At 42.0% G+C, this 13096-nt stretch overlaps 1 protein-coding gene across 5 annotated transcripts in view; it reads left to right on the top strand.

Annotated features, from left to right (window-relative positions):
• Window positions 1–13096, top strand: part of LOC102201838 (collagen alpha-1(XIX) chain) — a 102369-nt gene that overhangs the window by 39285 nt on the left and 49988 nt on the right. The window lies entirely within an intron of this gene.

Raw genomic sequence — 13096 nt, 5'->3', positions numbered from 1 at the left:
ACACACACACACACACACACACACACACACACACACACACACACACTCATAATATCACTGACAGAACACATGGTTCAGTCCCATTGGGTGACAGTATTTGGTTTCTTAAAAAAGCCAGCTTGATTTGAGACAGACACAGCATCCATTACTGAATCAACTGAAATGTTATATATTTATTTGTCAGCTCTTATTCTGTGGTTAGAAATATAAGTGTCAGGATTTTGCTGGCAAAAATGTGCACTTAATACAATTTTTATTCAAATACCTTTTTTTTTCAAAGTCTTTTTAACACAAAATTTCAGTCTCCGTGGGAGCATATGGTGATTTCCAGTTGATTATACTTTAATTGTTTTGGAGCATTGTTAATTCATGCATGAAGTTCTGATATTAATAATAGATAAACATAAAACACTGTGGTTAGAAGCTTGAACAAGAGCAAGAATGTTATTTTTCCTTGCCGTCACAGCTGAAAGGCAGCTCTCGCGCACAGGTGGAGAGAATGTCCTTCTGCGTGTGCCGTTATTGACTCGCCTGTGATAAAAAAAATAGCTGCTTCATGCCACTCGGTGTTGGTGTTTGTTTTACAGAGAATGGTCATAAAACAGCAGGAAAACATTTGGCTCACTGCAGCAAAACATAAAATATATAGGAGGTTCAGCTGTAGAGCACTCATAAGTAGGTCAGGGAAATGTTCTTTTCAGATTAAGGCGAACCCAAGATGATGCACAATACTCGTGACATCTGGAGACGAGCATCTCAAAAATTCCACCCTTCTGTGTGTTAATGCATTCCGACTCAAAACTTCTTCCAATACCATTATAAATTTATGACCTATCATCGACCATGTTATTTCTCAATGGCTCATTTCCCATAATGCATAAAGTATCCGACTCTATTGTGAGGGAGAGAATTCACGGTCAACGAAAGCGATCTCAGTGAGTGCAGATGTTTTTTTTTTTTGTTGTTGCTGTTTTTTATGCTTTTGCTTCCTCGGTCTCATTAGTCATTGTGTTATTTTATACCTAGACTGACTTAAGTGGTGGCTCAGCGTCAAAGGGACCGAGCATCAGAGACATCAATTATGGTGTGTGCTTTTCTTCTGGAATACAGTTTCATTCAATCATAATTGGGTTAGAAGAAAAAGGGGTGTCTCTCTCCGTGTTTGATGTTGTGGCTTCTTCGCTTCCTATATCCCTATCTTCTATATCCCCATAATATTTTTTTGCACTTGCTATTTCTTTGAAGATTTTACAGGTAAAACTGCCATAGGGCTTTAAACAGGCGATCACAGACTCTCTGGTGTTGTTGTTGCTGAAGATACCGTCCTGAACTACTGTCTTTGATGGCTGGCTGACTTCATGAGAACTGTTAACACGCTAAGGTTTCTGCCTATTCTTAGCTTGAGGTGTCACACGGAATCCAAGTTGTTGACCAACTTGTGCTTCTGCAGTTTGACGTTCCTATTTTAGGAAGCTGGGCATGGATCATCATCAGGGGCCAGCTAGTGGCCTACTGATACAGCCGGAGACTCTCGTCTAATTAGCAACTCTCATCCACGCAGGCAACTTTTGGTTTTGTGAGAGCCGTAGCTGCTGTACGACTTATGCAGAATATCGTGATGTAGACTGACCGCCCCGCAACCTTCATAGAATAGCCAGGAGTGGAAAGCTTTCACAAAGCCTTAGATTCAAGCCAGACCATCTCTCAAACTGTCTGCTTCAATTTGTTGTTGAAAAAAAATACAACCACTCTAAGCCATCTAGCTTTACTTGAAGGAGATGTGGAGGGCATTGTGGTGGTGGAGAAGAGGAAGGATGCCGTTTGCGTTGCTCCTTCTCCAAAGCTTAAAGCAACATATGCAAGAACTGATATCAGTCACCCAGACCCCTGTGATCCTAACTCTTTATTTCACCTTATTAACATGATAGAGAGCAATTTAAGTTTGTCAGGATGGAGGTATGAGCCAGTCCAACCATGTCTAGGAGTTTATGGGAATGTAGTGCCCCTACATTAGACATCACCATTAATGGTAATGTGAATGACTTGGTTCTATCTATTATGAATGGAATTGACACAGAATAGCAGGCAAAGAGTAGGACTTTGGGATTCAATGGTACATTACAGCCGATCAAAAACGAAGATAGGGAGCACCTGTAAAAGGGATATGTCCCCCCGCTGACTATTGCCTGCTAAAATATTCATCACACTCTGTAATGATGTGCTAAGCGCTGGGTTGTCACTATAGGCTGGCTCTGTCCTACAGAAGTTGAGGAGGTGAAAGACATGCATGCAGAAAGGAACCAGAGGGGGAACATCTTTGTGTGCAGGTCGGAGAGAAGTCTGCTTCACGTGACTGTATAATAAAGTTTTAAATGCATAAAACAGTGATGATTTTAAATTAGGAAGAATTGTAAAAGTAACAAACGGCATCATTTCATCTGCTCAAAATAGATCTGAAAACCCACATTTGGTCAGTGCACATTTATCCTTAACATCAACACATATAGAAGCACCAGAGTGAGCACCGCTCATTCATGTTGTGCCAAGACTTCCCAGCATGCCCTGCTTCTGTAGTTGGCTCAGGGTTGTGAGTTGGTTCAGAGCTGACATGGGTCTCTGGGTAACTCAGTAGGTTCCCGTGGATTAATAAGTAATCACCTTAAGAAATCCCCCTGTGCAAGGTGGGTCTTGGAGGTTTAATCCATGCCTAACACTACATTAAGCCTTATTAGCAGTATAAATGTACCTGTATATAGAAATACATTTAAATCCTGCATGAAGTCACTGACAAATGTCATGTTGATTCTTGGGAAAAATACAGCACAGTCATTTGTTCTGATTAAATGTTTGGGAACTACTGGTAAACACTGTAAAACATTGAATTTCCCTTATTGACAGACAACACATTATTTCCTTTTATGCATTTTGCAGAACGTAAATACTGCAAATACAGAGTATTTGAAATCCTCCTGTAATAAGCTGAGCGCTTGTACCGTGTCAAGGTTTCCTAGTCTCCGGCTTTAGAAAATGCACACATCTGACAGATGTGCTGCACAGTGTTTGTTCTTATTAGACATAGCTATACCAGTGCAGAGATGATGAAACTCCAGCAAGCCCTAGAGGAAGGAGAGCATTGCAACTGCTGTGTCTACAGATGTGTTCTCTTCAAATGAATTATGCACTTAAGATCCTCTTACTCATTTATTCATTTGCTTGTATATTCAAATCTAGTTAGCTGGTTATTTATGCGCTGCTCTTATTTCGGCAGTGAACTACCTAACGCAGTTACTAAGTATATGGATAACTAGCTGGCGGGCTAGCAGCTCAGTAAGAAACATGTAGGCGTCTTTTATTGTGCACGAGGTAAGACGATATGAGTAGTGTGCTGCTAAGCTCAGCTGACTGCCTTTCAGTTATTGATTATTTTTGCTTCTATTTTTGCAAAAATAGTGTTTGTCATGTGCCCGTGTACCTCAGTTGGAAATGTGGATGGACGACACTGTGCCACAGAAGATACCTGCCACATATGTCAGGGAGATAAGAGAGGACAAAATGTTCAAATGAAGAAAACACCTAGATGTCTTTGCTGGGCAGGCAACGCAAGATGATCGGGTGGAGGGAAAAGCCATTAAAAGTGCGACGGGAGGAATCTTTTCTCACTAAATACTATGATGTGGCGCATCAGTGCCGCTGATAAAAGAATCCAGTCAGATTATTGATGCCTGCTGAAGAAACAGTATAGAGTTGAGCTGTAAGATGACAGGGCTTTGATTTTTACTAACAGGTTTTTCATCCTCTGTTGAGTCAGTTCCCTTTTTATGACTTTGTGCATTTAGAACCACCCTGGGTGTTAATTACAGTGTGCACCAGATCATTAATTATTTATTTCCAAGTTGTTGTGTGTTTACAGCAGTTGTCCCCTTAATAATTATCCTCATGAATGTAAAGATGGTTTCTAAGTTAATATTCTTGTTGTTTGCTGAGTAATGTTCTTTATAAAACTGGATTTAATACTTCCGAATCCTGTGACGGCAGACTTGCAACAGGATGGAGCGTTGGGTTTCTGAACCTGAGAGTAGTTAGACCTCTGACCCTTGTATCGGAAGTCAAGTGAAACTAGATAACAGCTTAAGTGTGAAGATGATGCTAGCTACTTGGATTAGTGGGTTGGAAGACAAGTTCTGAGTTAAGAGAATCCTTAAGCTAATGGCGATCTGTAAAACGATACAAGTCTTTACCTCAAAACGTCAGCTGCTGTTGCATCACATCCGTCAGCTGTCATCACTTCATATCGTCTGATATCACAGTCTCAGATCAGCGCACGTCAGTAATTGTATTGCAAAAACACTTTAAGTCCTTCACTTGTGTCAAAAATCTTGAGAAAGTAACATCAGTGGCAGCTGCCTGAGCTCTTTACTGTAGCGCGGATATAATCTGTCAAAACAGCAGAAAAGATCATCTGTCTTGTCTCTGCTTGGAAATATGGACTGATCCAGTTTTCTGCAGACAAGGGACGTAATTGCTGTCTTTTGGAAATGATAGTCATGCTTACATTTTCCATTCATGCCCTGTGCTGAATGACTGAGACAGCTGTCTGTAAGTCCCGACCAAAGGCACGAGCATATCTATTTCCATATTTTCCTCTTCACCCTTGTGTTGACACATGTCTCAAAGAGTGTCAGTCCATTAGATGTACATTACAGGCCGAATGTTTTCTCCCAGACGAGGGAAAAGCCATGCAATCTTACACTTACATCATTTTATCTGCTACCAAACTGGCGGTCATTTTCTTTTGACACAAGATCGGGGATCACTGTCTTGCTAGTCCTCTCTTTTTAAAAGGCTTCATGTGGGTGAGCTGAGGTCAAACCATTAGTGCCAGATTAAATACAATAGCATTCATGTATCCTCCTTGCACAGTTGATAGCTTTTGTCATTTAACCTAATTTGAATGAGTATGCTGTTCTCTGAGAACCAAATGCATGCTCTAACTGTAATTTAGATGCTTCTCCTCTATGGGACAGAGCAAATGTTGTTTTGAAATAATTGAGCCACTCCAGCATACATATATAATATTCATATTGTATCTAATGGACTTGGCTAAGGTTCATTTCAATCAGTCGGTGTGTCTGCAGAGACACAAACAGGCAGTGACAGTGATAGGGAAGGAGTAATGGCTCAGTTTGTGGGGACTGAAACATTTGGCAGCGGTTTGCTGCTTCATGGGTGGAGGCAGACATGAACAGCCACTGTAACAGACTGTTGACCTCTACCAGAGCACCTGCAGCGTGAGATTATTAAGTAACGAGTCCCTGGTGAGAATACCAGCCTTCCTGCCAGAAGTTCTCCACGGGAGGCTGCCACTGATTGGGGTGAAACAGTAAACGCATGAAATTACAGCAACTATTTGATTGGAGCCATGTTTCTTTGTTGTCCAGTTCACTATACTGAATAACGATACGCTAAATTAATTTCTCAGAGAAGGCAAGGTTAGAGTTGCTTAGTGGACTCAAATTTTAATTCGAGAGGACAATTTGTGCATTGCTTTGTTTGCCGTGCGTTGCCTTGATGGGGATTTGATCTGGTATGTTTCTGATCTGTGTACATTTAGATTTTTACTGGGAAAACTTTAACCATACTCAAAGAAATGATAAATCAGAAGCAAGAATGTGTCGTCTTGATACACTTACTGGCTTTTTTGTTTTGTTATGACATTTTGGGGGCACATTTTTGATGTAAAGAAACTCCTGTGCCTACTGATTTGTGTTTATATCTGTTCAACTTACTGGAACTCGGTTTCTGTTTAACCATAAACCAACTTCATGTGGTATATTAAACTAACAGGGGTGCAGTTGGTGACCACAGCGATGGCGTGTGACTTCACAGCTGTGCTTAAACGCGGTAACGTGATGTCCATATGTAGTTACAGTTTTGGCCTGACCCGGTGGAGCCCGGTGGCAGAGAAACATAGAGAGAAGAATTTACAGGTCAGCAGGGCTCACAGCTGAGATTTTATGGCCAGATTTACACCCTGTGTGATTTTACAAGGAGGGGGGCAGGGGTGGTGAGGGGGTGAGGATTCGTTAACCCTTTGTCGAGCAAAGTGAAACGGGTTATTCTCCTTTTTCTCTTGCTGAAACTCATACTGAGGAAATTCGGCGAGCCGCGCTTTTGACACCTGTACTGCACCAGGGGGTAACACGTTTGCCCAGCGCACAAGGCAATTAATCTTGTCAATGTCAAGTGCATTGGGAGGGAGGATGAAACAAAGATTTGACCTGATTGGCTCTGAAAAGGTCTCACATTTGGGGCCTGTTGGGAAGGAGGAGGGTTACAGGGGGAAGCGTTTGGCACATGCGAGGACAGATGCACGGTGCTTTGATTTATCTGTCTGACTCTCGTCGTTCCCAAAGAGCCCCAATTTGGCTACATCCATGGGTGTCCAGAATAAACACACATTAATTGGCCAATTAATTACAGGGACGAATACAGGGGGCAGGTCTTTGAGAGGGCCACTTTGATTGCACCTTGTTCGCTGGCTTTTCTAATGACTCTCTGCCCGTTTTTGTGGGCACCCGTAAGTCGATGTGTGTAGGAATAGGTGTGAAAAGCTGATCTTGAACGAGGGGTAATGTAGGTCAACGCATCCTCTGAGCATTAGAAAGACTTGCTATAGTTGGCTGGAGCATGGCCTTCATTCACACATCTACAGCTTTACAACTTTTTAGGAGACAGAGTTGTACTGCTCAGCAGGGACGCTGCGGGCAATATATGTATCCCTGATGCTTTAGTGTTCAAATTCTTCATGGCCTGCGAGCCCCCCAAGGCCTGTGTCTAATGCTTTCCAAGCATCTTTAAATGTTGTTTCAGTGTCTGCCAGGTCATAGCACCGCCACTGGAGTGTCATGTATAAAACAGTGTCGGCTGAACTGAATTCACTTTACTTGTTGAGGTATGTACAGTAAGTAGACACGAGGTGATTTTACCCCCTCGTGACAGCGTGATCTCATGGCTAAGTTATCCAAACAACTGGGATTTCTTGGCTCCGAACAGTCTGGCAATATGCAAAGATACCTCCCGACACGCTAGGTCAGCTGCAGTAGTGTGAGAAATTCTAAGAATGTAAATACTTTTAAAAGGATATTTCTTGCTATCTAGGAGCCATGTTGGCCAAGGAGAGGGAGGAGATCAGTGCGAGCTGGAGCACAGAGGGACAAAGGCTGGTCAGTGGGGAGGGGGGAGTTGCCCTGAACACTGCAGAACACAGAGGCGTGGTAGTGGGAGGCTGCATCGCTTATAGCACGCCGTTGCAGCCTATCATCTATATTCTGATTTCCCACACTCTCCTCCTGCCTCCAACCAATTTACGTACATACATTCATCTGCGTCCACTTTAATGGCATGCCAGAGAGCAGCATATTGACAGTGGCCTGATATTATACAGATGGTAATGTGAGGGACCTTTGTGTAATCTGTTATGCGTGGCAAGTGATATGAAGTATAAGACTCGCCGAAGGCTACAGTACCCGGGGAGAGCGCTCTGTGGATCTTTGCACAGTGTATTCTCTCTGACCTCCAATATTTGGTTTGTAAAATGAACCGGGGTTTATTCAAAGTAGATTTCCAGCCTCTGCTATTCACTTGTTGGATAATGCATTAATGAAACACTCAGTATCTGTAAACATAGGATGGGAGCAATCTGCTCTGGATGAATAATACGGCCAAAAGTCCAGATGAGACTGTGAAATTGTGAAAGAGCCAAGACTAATAACAGCATCCATTAGGAGATGAGAACATTCAAGAGGCATTGCTGTCCCAGCGAGGAGCCAACGCAATAGGCAACCAGCTTGCGCGGAAACGCTGCACAGACATTCGGCGGATCGGCGGGGAATTGAGCTCATAGTTAAATATAGATTTATCATCACTTCTTCACCGCATAAAAATGCAAATTCAGATAATATCATCAAGCTTCTTTCCTCTCCTTAGAAGTTGTTAAAGTCAATGAGCTCTTAAAACTCATCTGTGAAGATATGGTAGAAATGTGGCGGTTGTAAAGAGATGTTTCTGATTGTTCTTTGGGACTTTCAGGGCTTAGTTTTCATAGACATCCACTGTCTGCATTTCCTCTGTTTGCCTTCGGCTCCAGTGTTTGCACACTGTGTGGTGGTGAAGAGCTGGGTGTTTGCTGAAATAGCTCTATAATAGTTATTTTACCCAATGATATGCTGCGTTCTGTGACTGTGTACTCATGTAGTGCCACCTGTGTCCCCTTCCATTGTGTGACAGCTGAAAGGAGGCATAATGCGGTATGAGAATTATTGTCACTCTCTGGCTCTCATGCAGCTTCTTGCTCTCGTCCATTTCCTTCTTCTCTCATCTTTGTAAGCCCTCCACTGAAAAATCTCTTTTACGGTATTCAGTGTCTAATTGCCAGACTGCCTAATTAGGGATGTTACCCAACACACATCATACATTCATGCATTGAGGACATCCATCCTCTCTTAGAGAGAACTTACAGTTTCCTCATTGGCTCTGTCCCCTGCCATGCACAACATTTGTGATGAAACTAGTTTGCCATCTAGTGGGACTTGTACAAATAGCCATTCACGCGGGGTCTATGATTGAGTCTCTGTGAGGAAAGCCTTCATGGAAAGCTTAAGCCAAGAGAGTATAGGTGCAATCTTGGCCAGCTGAGCTGTGTCTTAAGTCGGCTGCAGTGTCAGCCATCTCTTTATACGTCCCTGAATATTTAGATGGCTGGGAGTTAAAGAGAGCATTGTGTGCCAGTCAGAATGGTGAAAAATGCTAAGCTGCATTTGAGCCCCTGCCAGGCAGCTGTCGGCTTTGCCGTTCTCTTCCTGCCCCGGCCGCTCCTCTTAACCCTCAGTAAACAACTGGAACAAATCCTATTTTATTGAGGCTTTTACCAAGTGCAAGGGATCTCTGCAAGCTCCAGTGCCCAGGCATTTTCTGAGCTTGTGCAGTGTCCTAAGATGGCACCCAGCGAGGGTAGCCAGAAAAAAAAGAAAAGGAATTTCCACTGTCTGTCTCTAATTGGATCCTTAATAACAAGCAGGTGGGGCTGTGTTCTCCGCAACATGTTTTGTGACATTTTGAGCTAGCGCCATGATCGATATTTGCCTTACATAAGTTGATAGCTGATTTGACACAGTGAAAATAGGTCTGGTGAAGATTTGGACAAGTGAAGGATATTTAGCTGTATAGCTGCTGGGAATTTACTGAATATGAATATGTTTCCCTCTCACCAGCTTTTTCTCTTTTATTTTGAAACTACCATCTAGGAGCACCTGTGCTTAGGCTAATGCACGTGTGATTAGTGAGAATGTAAATGTGGCCATTTCACTTAATTTACACTTAACATAACATTCAAAATCACAACACTTTGCCACACATTTTCAAAAAAATAAAAAATTAAACCGAACCTCACAGCGTTGCTGCAAAACCTCCATGTTTTACAGACCCCCTGCACAAAATTGCTGTTTTCCTAGCTTGTGCGGATTCTCGTGGTTCATCCTGCAAATTGTTAAATGAGAGATGTGAAAATGCCTTCAAGGGGACAGAATGACATTTTGCCATTAATTACAGAATAAATTAGTGTTTGCCAGGGGTGCTGGAATTGTATCTCCTCTGAATCTGGATGCAGTAAGTGCTGCTAAGGAACACGAGGTTTGACCAAAGGACTGAGGGGATCAAATGCATGTGCATGTGTCAGTCCCTTTCCCCATATTTCACAGGCCAGGAGCCGACAAGCATTTTCACTGGGGAATAAATATTGTGACAGGCAAGCCTCCTCTAACTTGTTTTTGTGGTTGCATGAAGCATGTGAGCATTCATTTCCCCCGCCTTTTCTTTCTGGGGTGGCCCTTAAAAAGACATCATGTGTATTTTTAACAGCTAGCCTCCTGCTCTTTGTCCTATGGATGATCGGTTCAGCTTAAGGATAGTGTGACAATTTATCATTTTCACTGTTTTCTAGACATTTATTTACTAAGCTAATGCAGCTGCTGCTCATAAGCTAAACAGTCAGCTCCTGTTAAACCCAGCAGAGCATTTAGAAAAAAAAGGCTCGAGAGGCCCGAGTACATGTCCCCAGAGGGAGACGGGTCTCAGCTCAGGCAGAGTGGGAGAGGCATGGGAGTTTTTTCAGTTAAGAAAAGGTCATCTCTCCTGTGAGCTACATAACATTGTTGCAGACCAAGTTGGCTTGGCAATGTCAGACAGTTTCCCACTCAGGACATTAAGGTCTCATGATGCCATATAAGTCAAACTTATCAATGAAAAGCCACATTTCTGATTATTAACTAGCCAAAAGTCAGGTTGGTGAAAGATTTGGTTGGATGTAAGGAGAAACAGACTCGTGCAGATGTATAACCATTTAAAAAGTGTCTTTAGCATTGATATCTATCCCTGCTTATAAAAAAGGCATCATTTCGGCTCTCTGTACTGTGTGTCAGGTTATTTCTGAAGGCTTCTTCAGCTTATCTACTGACCCTTCGCGGCAGGGTCATTTGTCAGGTGGATTATGAGACTTTTGGATGGTATATCTGCTTTATTGCTAAGAAATGCGACACGTTCTGCTTTCTCTATTTTATACTACTGAGTTATCCCAGTATGGGCTGCGAGACATGGAATGTCTCAGAGAACATGTTGACATTTGGGATAAGGATTATGGAGTCATCATAAAGGAGTGTCTCTGCTGTGTGTCACTGTCGCTGTTGACTTTGCTCTCAGATTGGGGCTTGTATTGCAGGACTGAGCCGGGCCCCATGTCTGTGCTTTGCTTTTACACTTTACAACTCATAGCAGACTTGAAGCAAGTCAACGCTCGGATCCATGTGGATTAAGCCGGGAGTTCAAAATATGCTGTCAGTCTACTGAGGTCTCCTCTTTTCAGCTCAAATGTGTGCCCACTCCAGCTTTAGCTATTGAATTAGTAGTTAATCCGGTCTGCTTTTCACACTTATGGTTTGCAGGTTTTTAGAGTGGGGCAGATAAATAGTACATGTGAATATGTGTTTGGTCGTGCCAGCCTATCTTTCATTAACTCAAAAAGCTAACTCATCTTTGACTCCCCCTCCTCTCTTCTCCTTTCCTCTCCTCTCTTCCACATCCCTTCATCTTCCTCCACCTCCTTCCCTCCCTCTCATCCCTCATTTCCTTCCTTGCCTTCCTCTGTCTCTCCCTCCCTCTAATCTACTGCAATGACCTGAAGGAGGGCTTCACACTGCAGCGCTCAAATAATAATCAAGCAGTAGGATGTTGTCAAATTTATAGGACACTGAGCGTTGCATAGCAACAGAGATTGCCAGGGTGATCCGACAGGCGCTGGAAGTTGGATGAGGGAGAAAAGGGGCGAGTGACAGGAGACAGGAAAGGAAGGAGAGCTGACAAGAAAAGTGGGAGAGAGGGATGAGATGGGAGTCATAGAATTATGATGTACACAAAGGGAGAGATAAATTAGGAGAAGCACAAAAGGAAATGAGAAAGTTAAGGTTGGCTTAGCTGAAAGAAAAGATTCAAAGACACTGCTGGCTGCTCTTGCACGCTTGTCACTCTGTCGAATTTATAATCATTGTGTTTGCATTGTTTAATATGGTACTGGCGTACAGGTGGTGTTTCGTGAAAATGCTTTTTGTTGGATTTTGGTGTCACAGCTTTGCTTTTTTCCTTATCTCTTTCATTCTTTCTTTCTCCACTTTTGGCCTTTCTCCTCCTAATTTGAGTCTAAAACAATAAGAGAACTTTATAAAGTTGCAAACTTTATACAAAAGTGGGAAATGATCATGCACAGTTCAACTAGAAAGCAATCTTCATATTGCTTTCTAGTTGAACTGAACTAAAAAAAAAAGTTATTTTTTTTAGCTTCAAATGTAAAATTAGAATTTTTTTTTACACTTAAGTTAAAACAAAGCTGGTGGTTGTAGAGTCAGGTTAGCTTCTTAGCATGAGAAACCTTTAGGAAAGTTTGACTAAAGTAAATGTGCTTTAATTGTGAATCCAGAGTTTTTGTTAGACTGTTAAACAACACTTGAATGTGTTCTATAATATCTTTTTGACCAATTAAGATAAAAATAGGTGGTGACATTGTTAAAAATCTACTCCTGCAAAAAGAATTATAAACTCTCTGTGGTTGTTGTGTCGTAATAAAAGCATGCCTGCTTGGAGGTAGTTCTAGTGCTGTGTCACTGGCAGGTGTTTCAGTTTGGAGTCAATTGAGTGCAAACGGTGATGACAGCTGTGCTCCTCACTAATTATTTCTTGTCACTGTGCACAGATTTACTAACCAGAGGTCCTCTGGACAGAAAAGTATCAGTTGAGTCCCAAGGTCGCCTGATGTAGTCGTTTTAATGGATCACTTTGTCGTGAAAAAGATTATCTGAAGGTGTTTAGAAATATGAAATTACTATAAAAGAAGAAATGCGACATGTAGTTCTAAAATAGAAATCCTGGCCTGAGTTTATCTGTACATAGCTAAATTAGATGTCTGCCTTTTACTAAACTAGGGTCGCACAATACAATCCAGAGGACAGTAAAATTTATTGTATTGTGTATAAAATAACGTCAGTATTCAGGAGTTTCAAAGGCACAGTAGGCCCTTCAGGACACTTCCTCAGGGTAAACAAGAAGTACACACCTTTAGCATTTCTCTCCTTTCTTTGTTTTTTTGTTTTTTCAATTTGACACCACCAACGAATGTTAAGAGCTGTCGTCCAAATAACTGCCACTTTACCATTGCTTACATGTTTGTTTTTAAATGTCAGCTGAAGGCCATCTGGGCATCTCATGGTTCATTTACTGCACACAAAGATTTCTTTTGTGCTCTTTCCCAGAGAAAGGAGCTCAAAAGATCCAAAAAGACTGAATTCTAAGAGCTGTGATTGTTCTCAGGTCTTGCAGCATGTACACACAAAAAACAGGTACACTGTAAAAGTATTTTATGGGGCACTCCTCTGCTCTGTGCAAGGGGGGATATTGCATTTATAGTTATTAAGTATACACCAGTAGATCATCCATATTGCTACCAATACCATCTCTTTTAAGTGATATTGACCTGTCTTCAAATATGATGTGAGGT

This window comes from Pundamilia nyererei, unplaced genomic scaffold (assembly GCF_000239375.1).
Source record: "Pundamilia nyererei isolate P.nyererei 1_Seehausen unplaced genomic scaffold, PunNye1.0 scaffold00073, whole genome shotgun sequence".
NCBI classification, from domain to species: Eukaryota; Metazoa; Chordata; class Actinopteri; order Cichliformes; family Cichlidae; genus Pundamilia; species Pundamilia nyererei.
This window is presented reverse-complemented; position numbering and strand designations above follow the sequence as displayed.